Source organism: Lissotriton helveticus, chromosome 1_1 (assembly GCF_964261635.1).
Source record: "Lissotriton helveticus chromosome 1_1, aLisHel1.1, whole genome shotgun sequence".
Taxonomy (NCBI): domain Eukaryota; kingdom Metazoa; phylum Chordata; class Amphibia; order Caudata; family Salamandridae; genus Lissotriton; species Lissotriton helveticus.
Window position 1 is genome coordinate 1,059,443,133 of NC_136057.1, and position 11,226 is coordinate 1,059,454,358.

The following is an 11,226-nucleotide window of genomic DNA, read 5'->3' on the forward strand; positions in this document are numbered from 1 at the left end:
TGGGCTGGGTACCACACTCATCCATCACAGGTGTCATTAGTTAGGTGACCCTGCTAATAAAAGGGGCCAGGCGCACATGCCCTGGGCCAGTTCTACACCATACTGCTAAGGGTCTGTGTCATTTTTATTACTGCATGAGGGCCTAGGGACCAGACCATTACATTGATGACGAGCAGGTTGGACCCACTTGTGCAGAAGCCCTGAAGATTGGTGAGGGGGAGGTGTAGCCTAAACATAAGGCACCCCTGCCTGCACAATGCATCTGGTGGGTGAGGATGATGGTCCCCGCAAATGTGTGTCCTCCTGCATGCAAGCCAGAACTGAACGGGACTCCAGCCTGACGTGGCACCGAAGAAAGCTGACTCAGCATGAGGAGACAGCTCTCAACAGCCTGCAGCACAGGAGACAAAGAGTTAACAGTGCCATGGCGTGGCCCCTCAAGGTGAGAAGGAACAACTAGTGAAGCCCCAGTGAAAGAGCCTGCAGTCCCGTCCTTGTCAAGAGAGCACACTGCACACTAGCCCGAGGCTGCTCCTGGCCCCGAATATTTGATGCGGGCTTCAGCAGCCCTCGGTGAAAAGGAGCAGGACTAAACCTGGAGTGAAGGATGGATGGGACCATGCCTACGGAGAAGTGGCCTGCCCTGCCCCTCATCTCCTCCGGTGGGGCCCTTTTGGGTGAGGTGACCCACGTCATTGGGGGAAGCTGCCACGACTCTGGAGGGGAGTGCCTGGCACCAGCGTTGCTAGTCCAGTGTGTAATATCGTGATGCAGTCTAGTGGTTGGGGTGGAGCTAGGGGGTGGAACAGGAACAGGAGGAGCTAAGGGGACGAGCTTAGGGTAGTTAGAGTAGGGACAGGGTCGCGATAGGAAGCATGAATAAAGGTCCTGATAAATCGGGCACACCGTGCACACCACATCGATCCCGTGACGCTGCGTGACCCTGTCCCTGGTGCCGATGAAGAGTCTGCCATCGCGGTCACCGAGACAGAAAGGAGCGCTACGGCGTAGAGTGAGCCGTCGGAAGCATTGCCTGACTGCCCTGGAGCTCTGTGGCTGAGAAGGCTGCGTGGAGCGGGCAACGCTGCAGGTGAATCATTGGAAGAAGCAGCGAGCGCGATCACGCGCCAAAATGAATTTGAAAACCTACTCCTGAAGCGTGAGTCTTGGGAAAGGGAACGTGACGTCGGGAGCCCACCCCGATCTTCCCCGTGGTGTCCGCTGCTGTAGTGAAGATAGTGGCAGTTTCCACAGTCAAGAATGAGCCCCTGCACCCGGTGAGTGCTGCAAGTGGGGCCGAGTGAATGCAACCTGAGGGGGAGCCAAATCTCGTGGGGGCCGAGATTTTAACAGCGGCGGCCATCTTTGAGTCAGGCAGCCACAGACATCCCCTATGTGAGAACTATAAGCGGCCATCTTGAAGTCAGGCCATAAAAAGAGAACAGAAACAAGCACAAGCAAAATAAAGACAAGAAAGAGCAACAAGCACATGCCGATGCAAGCAGCAGAATAAGAAAACAAGCCCAAGCCAAAGCAAATGCAAACAAGCACATGCAAATGCAAGAAGCAGTCTAAGAATAGAAGCACAAGCAAAGACAACGACAAACAAGCACATGCAAATGCAAGAAGCAGTCTAAGAAAACAAGCATTGATAAAGACAAGAAGAGAAATAGTACAACAAGCATTGGCAAATGCGAGAGAACAAGCATTGGTATATGTAAAGCAACAAGCATTGGTAAATGTAAAAGACCAAACACTGGTAACTGTAAAGGAGCAAGCATTGGCAAAGGTAAACGAACAAGCACTGGCCAATACAGGGAGTGTGATGAAACAAGCCTAAGCAAATGCAAGAAATTTAATCAAGTAAGCACAAACAAATGCAAGAAGTGTAATAGAACAAGCATAAGCTAATGCAAGCAGAGTAACGAAACGAGTATAAGCAAATGCAAGAGACAAATAAAGACAATGGTGAGCACAAACAAGCACTGATACAAGCAACGAAAGTGGAATGAACAAAAGTGACCGTTAGCAACAAGCACTGGCAAAGGCACGATTTACAGCACAACAAGCCCAAGCAAACGCTCGCTTCAAGTATAAGCAAGCTCGAGCGAATGCAAATCCAGAACGCCACAAGCACGAGCCAATACAAACCCGAGCATACCAAGCATGGACGAATACAAGTTTCGAAGTCAGCGAGCACAAGCAAGTGCAAATACTGAATGCACCAAGCAAATACAGATCCCGAACGTAGCAAACACAAGCAAAAGGCAAGTACAAAAAGTAAACTTTCAGCACCGCGCGAAGATAAATGATCAACAGCAAGAGAAGCTAAGAAATCAAATGATCCAGAAGCATGAGTAGATGAATATCAAGGAAGCCTTCTCTCATCAACGAAGCGATTGGATAACCGGCACTAGTCCAGAAGGAGACGCATAAACAAGATGTCAAATATGCCATGCATCCTCGCGGAAGAGCCACCAATCACCTGCAGCTAGCATGCGACTCTAAAGGAAGCGAGCCACGAGTCACGCATAGTGTAGCTGAGTGGTGGCCATTCGGAACTCAAGAAATCCAAGTTTCACTCACTGGTCCATACCGATATAGTTGCGAAGCTTACCAACCTCAAAGGAAACGACCAGACCAAGGATCTCGGCCGAAGAGAGTCAGCAAAGAAGACGGGAAGCAAAGTGAACAGTCCTGTGACCGTAGCGGATCAGAATCTTCCTCCCCCATGGCGGGGGGAAAAGCAACACAACGGTCCAATCCCTGCATTGAAGTGCCGCCCCCAGTGACGCAGACTGACAGTCAGGGAGTGGGTCCTAAATGGAACCGGTGGCTGGAATCACTGGACGATTTTCTTGACGCAATCGGTGAACGAAGAGATGGAAAATGTCTGATACTACTCCTCCAGCTGATAGGTCATGAGGGCCGACGCTTAGTCGGAACATTTCCTGAAAAGGACACAGAGACCTATGAAAGAGAAGCTATGTGCCCATTTCCACGCACAGGCAGACGTGGATCATGATCAAATCGCCTTCAACACAGCACGGCAGGAACCAGGAGAACCATTGCCAAAATTCATCAACCGTTTGAAAAGTCTGGTACAATGCTGCCATTTCAACATATTTACAAATGAGGAAGCATTTCGGCTCCGGATAATCGAAGGCTGTTCAAATTCTAACACGAAGCGCAAGATCCTTCGAGGGCATTGGCCGTTAAAGGAAATCATCAGGAAGGCCGAAGTTGGAGTGCGAGTCAAAGCAAGAGACAGATCAAAGGAACTGCACCCGAATGCAAGACACCAAGATACCCGGAAAGAGACATCCCTCATGTCCGGGAATAAAGCTCAAGAAACAAACAAAACCAGAAAGAGGGAGGGTGAAGGCAGACCAGAGATAAGACAGCGGGAGAGACAAAGTGACATGGAATACTCTGAGTCAACAATACAAAAGACAACCTCAAGGAGTTATTTACCCTGAAGGAGTCATTCAAAGTATGGCACAAATTATTCTGAAGAGGATGAAGCGTCAAGTGGGACAGATCGCACCCAAGGACAAGATGGCAGCCTGCACAACAAGCGGGTAAGAAAGACAAACTATAGAAGATTGGACCAATCATGTCAACACTGGAAATCGGCGCACGAACACCCCCGAGCATCCCACTATTCGCCAAATTCTGTAGATGAGTCCGAGGAAGCATCAAGCAATGGGACACATCATCCCCATGGCACGGATGCCAGTGCACCAAACAAACGAGAAGAAGAAGCAAACCACATAAGGCGGAGTGATTCACTCAGACACCGGAGAGGCGAAGACAAACGCTCTCATGACACCCGAGACAACGAGGAAACTGAGAGGAGGCCATTATCATTATACGAGAGAGGCAGAGACAAAGTACCCTGGGATCAAACACAAGAAATAAACATGTGGTTATCAAACAACCTCTCCAGTGAAATGGCACCATAGCCACTTCGAGAAAGGTACCCGGAGAAATATCTCAAAGAGAACCCTGACTCTAGGAGCAGCCCGTCACGGTCTACCTGTGTCAAAAATCTACCATTCAAGACACACCCAAAGGAACATTCTCAAAGGAAATCAGCAAAAGACTCCTCCGATTCAGAAAGCATGTCTTTCGATCCCTCGGGTCGACCGAGTCATGGTTCCGACAACGTCCAGGGCATCAATCACCCCAACACACCATCGAACCAAAGGACATTCTTCCCATCAAGAGCAACCTATCTCACACCAATGTCTCTGAATACCCAATCACCCCACAAGACAACTTGTCATGTCAGTCGCAGGTATGTCAAGACATAAAGAACATACCGTCACCCCTGATGGGGTCAGCGAGACTGACTCAAAGGACCTACCGAATGAAAACAGATATAAGGGACATTACACACCGGATGAGAAAGGACTATCCAGTCACTCCGCAAGGAAAACCTGACGTGTTAACAGAGACAAATCATCATCAGATGAGAGGGAAACATGCACATGCTCAGATAGTCAAAGGGTTCACCAGTCCCAAACGTGAGTGGGAGTGGGTGAGACAACCAGCGGCAGCAAATGAGTCCCCGAACCAAACTAGGATGATCTTTCCAAATGGTGCATCACCGTCTGGTATGCATGACGTTGAACAGGAGGACAGTGCTGCCCTCGACTGGACAAGACAAAAGGAAGTAAAATGATATGCCGGTGCTCGGAAGAGAACCAGAACAACATCCTCTCGTGAAGGAGATCAAGCGTCAATCGAACACGAGCCACAAAGGAAGACAGACTGCCGCCATCACGCTGAGCCCTTCACGGTCACCACACAAGGGGCAATCATGATCGCCTCGGAGACTGAAGATGAGTGGATAACCCAGAAGCCAATCGGAAACCGCCATGAATCTGGGAACAAGAAGATCACACGAGACATTTCGCAATTTCAAAGATGCACTCCTCTAGTCAAGGAGACTTTTGTCAAGGCAAGAGACAGCCACACCATGGAACTGGATATATGTCTTCATAGCTTAAACGGGCGGCCTGCAGACCCGTGTGGTTGATTGAGGAACTATAGATATGGTGGACGCTAAGTTTATTTTGTTAACAAGGGGGGAGATGTAATATCGTGATGCAGTCTAGTGGTTGGGGTGGAGCTAGGGGGAGGAACAGGAACAGGAGGAGCTAAGGGGACGAGCTTACGGTAGTTAGAGTAGGGACAGGGTCGCGATAGGAAGCATGAATAAAGCTCCTGATAAATACATTGTCTGTGTCTGTCATAAATCGTAGCACGACGCTACACAGTGGAGTCCAGAAATTGAGAGTACTCTACCCCTTGGAGGGTCAGGGCAGTTGTGACGTGTTAGAGGTGCCTGCAGTGTGGAAGTAGTAGTGGCAATGAAGAAGATAATCAAAGCAGCCCACAGAAGGGTGACCGCGAGAGAGAAAAAACATACAATAGCAATAAATGAGCATGAGCCCATGCTAGCATTGCACAGAGCCTTGCACAGGGAGAAAAAACAACACTTACTGGGGCAGATTGATTCAGCAGCCCTAACAAAGGTTCAACTTGTGTGAGGAAAAGCCACCTTGGGGGGTGCCTGTCCTGTCCGCACTTATACTTCTAGCCCCCCTCCCGCATGCCTGTAAGTGCCACAAGTTTGCCATCCTGGGTTTGGAGAGGAGGTTTCTGGTGGAAAAGCAATGAGGTGAATAAAGTACAGGCAATTTACCTGATGGTGGTGGGAGCCAGGCGGGCAAATAGAGCAACATTTCGGGGGGGCTGGAAAATATTTCAGGGGGGGCTAATTCTTCCAACCACGGACAGAGTGGGGTGAACACACAACAAAAGCCTCATTTACAATGAAATGGTCTTTTAAAGACCTGTTAAGTATCCGGGTGCGGCTGCAATTAGATGCTTGCCAGCCCGCGACGCTGTCTCCCTCCGGGCTGACACACACGACGGGGGGGGGGGGCTGAAGCCCCGTGAGCCTAATGGGTGTTGCGCGCCTGGCGGGAGCCAGTGATGCCTCTGAGGCCTCGCCCCATGGTGCTTCGCAATTATAGTAGACCACAGACCAGTGAAGAGTAGCCCAGCCCGCAGCATCCGGAAGGCTGTGGCAGCGTGTGCACGCAGTGACTAGTGCCACCTAGTGGCAGTCACAGTGAACTGCACCAAAATGAACTAGCAGGTAACTCGCATGTTTCTCCCAATGTACACGAGTCACCAGTGAGTGTGCAGTGCCACCGTGACCGTGAGAGGAGCAGAGGCCCAGCGGCGACTTCCTGCACTACCTGCTGAGGCATAACTGGGCACAAAACCTGTGTGTGCAGACACACAGTCAGGCATGAAGTGAGCTGCTCACTGTCTCCCGGGCACCCCAGAAAGAGACTGGCCTAGACAGAGCCACATGCCCCCTGTGGACTGACTATTGTTTCTGGGGGACAGACTGTGAACCCCTGGAGGGAGAGAGCTCCAACAAGTTCAAAAATGCCCCCGTCAAGAAAAGTGCCAGGAGGACAGTAAGGCAAACTGTGCAAAATAAAGGCAACACCCAAGGAGAAGAAAGAAAGGAAAAGAGAGCAGCAGAAACATGCATTCACCCAGGCAAGGCCCTGATCATTAGTTTGTATGGACTTCCCAAGTCCAGTATCACCTGAGAAGGCTGAGTGGGAGCGTGGCCTGAGAGCAGAGGGTTGCACCAGGAGATCTGACAGCAGGGCAGGAGCCCTGGAGAGATTGAGAGAGAGCTCTATGAGAGTGAGAGGCAGAGGCCGAACCAGTCGGCCACCCCAGTAGGGTATGGCCACATGGAGTGACCAACATTGAGAAGTCTCTGCACATGGCGTAGCCTTGAGACGCAAAGGGTGCCTCATCAAGGGAGAGGAGTTGGCCTAACGGCTAGGGCGGTCAGCCTCAAATCAGGGGAACCGGGTTTGAGTCTCGGCAAAGACGCACAAAAATCCTATGATTCTGGGCAAGTCACTTAATATTCCTGTGCCTGACAAAAATGAATCTGTCATCTTGTAATGCAACTGGTGCTCGTGTAAAGCGCTCTGATAACCAATACCTTCGGGTCAAGTTTGCGCTATATAAAACTCTGATTTAAAAATATATTAGAAAAGATGAAGAGAAGACCTGTCAGAGGTCCATGATGAGAAGACCTTTGAGAGGTCCATCATGAGATGATGAGTTGGGTCCTACAGAGAGGACAGGATGTGACCGGGGAGGTCCCTGTAAAAAGAAGATCACAGCGAGAGGCATGGTTAGGAGACAGAGGAGAAGAGAGTCAAGCCTAGGGGTAGTATGTGACCAGGGAGGTCCAAGTGAAGTGCACGTCTCCTGGAGAGGCCCGGTCGAAAGGAAGAAGAGAAGAAGAGTGGGACAAGATGGCATGAGGCCACGTCTTGTAGACGAAGAGAGAAGAAGGAAAAGAGGAAGGGAAAGGTGATGTCAGACCAGTCACCCAGAAGATCACCAACAGTTATTGGTGATTGTCATCACTTTCCAGTGCATTAATCTAACCACCAAAGGAGCATCAAAAATCTATAGTGGATCAATATGTCGGCAAAACACCTGAAGAATAACAAGGTTTCCCTGGCACTGCAGGAGGCTGGCCACACAGAACCCAGCTGTGTGCCCCAGTGAACCTGATGCCTGCTCGTAAGAGCACTCTCAACATTGTACAATCCACCCTTGGGATTTTACATGATGCTTGGATTTGGCCCTGTTAGGAGTTCGTCAACTACCTCAAGGATCCCTTGGCATGACCTATGCGAGACCCTGTACAGAACACTCAATCCTGTGGCAATCCAGAAGTAGGGGAACCAGGGGATTCACGTGTTAGTGGTTCCCCATTGGCCACTTAGCGCAGCCTGAGAGACTTACCGCGCAGTCCAGACAGTCCTGTGGAACTTGGTGTAAAGGGTCTCAGGGATTTCACGGAGAGGGCAGCCGCGGTGCGTCCATTGGGGCGTAGGGGCGTAGCCCCACAAGCCCATGGACGACGCTGCTCGGCTGCTGCAAGAAATTATAAACACACACACTGACTGATGAAAAATTTAGTAAAAGTTGTGCGTGCGCCGCCGGGAATCCGGGAAGCACCCGAGTAATCTGGGAGAGGGGCTGGTCTGGACTGCTGCGCAGCTTGAGTGACAGTCCACGTGACGCAATCACTCAGCTGCAGCAGCAGACAGCCAGGCCAGCCAAGGTATCTAGCGCGCAAGTGATGCTTGGGGCAGAAACTAGCCCGAGCATGCGCATGAAAGGTCCCCCATAGAGAGTGACCAGGGGGGTGCTCGTTTAACCTGGCCGCAGCCCCCGGCTTTACAGAGGCGACACAGGGCGAGTAGTCAGTGAGCCCCCCTAGCCAATCCTGGCGCTGCTTGCAGTGCCAGGATTGGCCGGTCACGGCGCAGCAGGGCAGGGCAATCCATTATTGGATGCCGCGTGTGGGTGGTGACACACACACTGCATTATGGCCAATCACTGTGTGTGACTTCATGTAGTCATGCAGTGATTGGCCATTTTGCGGCACTGCTGAGCTGACGTCAGATCCTCTACTCGCCATCGCCACCAGTATCACCTCGTGTGGACCGTGTGCATGAGCCAGCCTGTGTGCCCTTTCTCTCGACTCGACTCGCAGCCCTGCTTACTACTTACTTCAGGTATTTTCATTTAACTACTACTAATCAGATGCTCCAAGGTAGTCAACGCCTGTTTTCCCGCGGAGCCGGATTGCAATAGTGGTGAGCGCGAGGACTGCTGGTGTGACTTGAATTAGGGCGCGAGGACTGCTGGGGTGACTTGAATTAGGGCGCGAGGACTAGGGCGGAGGGAGGCAAGCACCCTATTCCGTTGTTCAGGGTCTACGGGTAGGTGGGGAAACCCTCTAGCGATTCCGCAATGCGCCGAGGGTACAGAGGAAAGCGCTTCTAATCTTACCTGCAAATAGATGTGCAGTTTGGAATCAGGTGAATCCTAAAGGGAAACCTTTGAACTGGGTGGAAGAGAGCGCCTCAAGCTGATTTCTCCTGGGAAAGTAGAGAGCTAGGACTGGTAATAACCGGTTCCAGTGGTGATTCTCCTTCTGATGGTTGCACTGTTAGTACAGCTCACCCATCTGAGTGCTTAACTTGCAGGAGCGACAGAATGTAGGTTATAAGTTCCACTTCCATTAAAACATTTTGGTCATGGAGATAGTGTGTGGTGGGTGTGCCGCCGGCTGAAAGAACCCTAATCTGCAGGGCATATGTTTCAAGACCAGGAAGTGATATTGATGGTGGGCTAGTGCACGTGGTTAGCAGCGATGTATTACCCGAGTCTCGTATTAGCACCAGTGAGAAGGGTGCCAGGGAGACACGGGGTGCGTGGAAGATTGTCTAAGCAATCTTACTGACCTACTCACTCCACAAACATCATTTTCAGGGTAATGTTGTAGATCTGCAGGTCACTTATCGCCACCATCAGCAGGATTGTGGCTCCCCTGCAATGCTGGGTGCGTGTGAAGACTACGGTTTTAATAGGGAGAAATGGAGTGTAGCGCATGGAGCCAGAGCCTGGTGATCAGGGCCAGGTTTAAGGAGGGGGGCCGAAAAGGTTCAAAGGGTGAAGGGTGGAGGAGTAACTCTAAGCAGCATTGCTGGAGTTATATATGGTAACCTCTGCTAGTGGTCTCTCCAAGGGCTAATGGAGAAAGTGGCATTCCCGCTTCAGCAGGGAAAGGAGCGCTGATGGTCGCACTGTTGACTGCTTAAGTAACATTTTAGGAATAATCACGAGAAAGTCATAGCAGCCCTCCCGCCCCCTTTTTTGTGGAAATCATTGGGGATGAGGTCAGTGCTGGATAGGGTGAAATCTCAATCCGGTGGTTCTTTTTATGTTCTCAAGTCATCAGGAGAAAGATGCAGCGGTCCCTTACAATTGCCACACCGCAGGGGGGGGGGCAGTTGGACAGTGAAAACGGAGCTAAAGCCCATGAGTAATAAGACTTCTGCCCCTTGGCAAGGGCCTTACCAGGACATGGGTTTGGACCCCGGCAATTAATCCTACGACAAAGTCAGAACTAGCTGCCTAGTGGATTAAAACCCCAGGGTAATTGTGTCAATCCCTGGCGGGTTCGTACCCCTTCTTCATTATTCTGCAGGTGATAAACTGAGTAGCAATAAAGGTCGGTTAATTCAGCTCCGCCCCCTTATGGTGACCGCGCATTTGACAGACTAGCAATGTACAGCAAAGCGGGGGTCAAGTATCGGAGAGGTTGATAACAAGCAACTTATTCTGGAATCGTCCAGTTTTTTTTCGTAGCGCTATGAAATCTAACAGTATCACTAGGCAGTGCAGGAAGACATTTCAAAGTTCTTACACTAATGTGCGAAATGTTTTTTGTGAGTCCCGTCAGGGCACAGCATGACTGGAGCAAGATGGGAGCCGTAAGACTGGGAGCCACTCGGGTGAGAGTCCTTCTCGCTTGACACGCAGGGTCACACGCGGGGGCAGCTCTGGCGCGGTGGGCCCTGAAGAGGATGCGGACACAGTGGTTGGGTGACTGCTCCTTTTTATAGCATTTAAAGGCAGCTCATGGGGGATTACATTGGTCAAATATGGGCGAGGTTTCTGATGAAGGCTAATGCTGCCGACTTTCGATTTCAGAGAGCTGGTTCAAGGGGGAATATTGGCGCTCGACAGCCTATGAGTCTGAATAAATTAATGTCATTATGTAAGGTAAGGGATGCTTCCGTACTGTGCCCTAGTAGTGTACACATGATGACTATTTGCGTGCACAGTAATGTCTAAAAAACAAACTGTAGTTCGGACCGAATCTGTCCCCAGTTTCTGAGAGGGCCGTTACGGGGTGTGACCTGCCTGAGTGAGGCCCCGATTACCGTCGTGTTTTCAGCCTGAATGGAACTGGAGGTGAGCCCGCTGCCTACACGTGGCCTGCCAGGGAGGTGCCTAATGGGCTACAGGGCTGATGTGATCCCTCAAAGACAGATACTCTGCAGATACAGTTAGTAGTGGGATGCTATTGCTGGTTACTCCCCGTCATTGGTTCATGAGCCTCCTGGAGCTGACAGTGACTCATTGTTTATCACAAGGACAAGGGGACCGAGCACGATATCTGCATGAGGCCACATGTGGCTGGACTGGAATCAGGCAGTTCTGTGAGGCATGACGGGACAGAGTAGGGACACACCTGAGCCCGTAGAGCCCCGACCTGTCTTGGGTAAGGTAGTTGCAGACCGG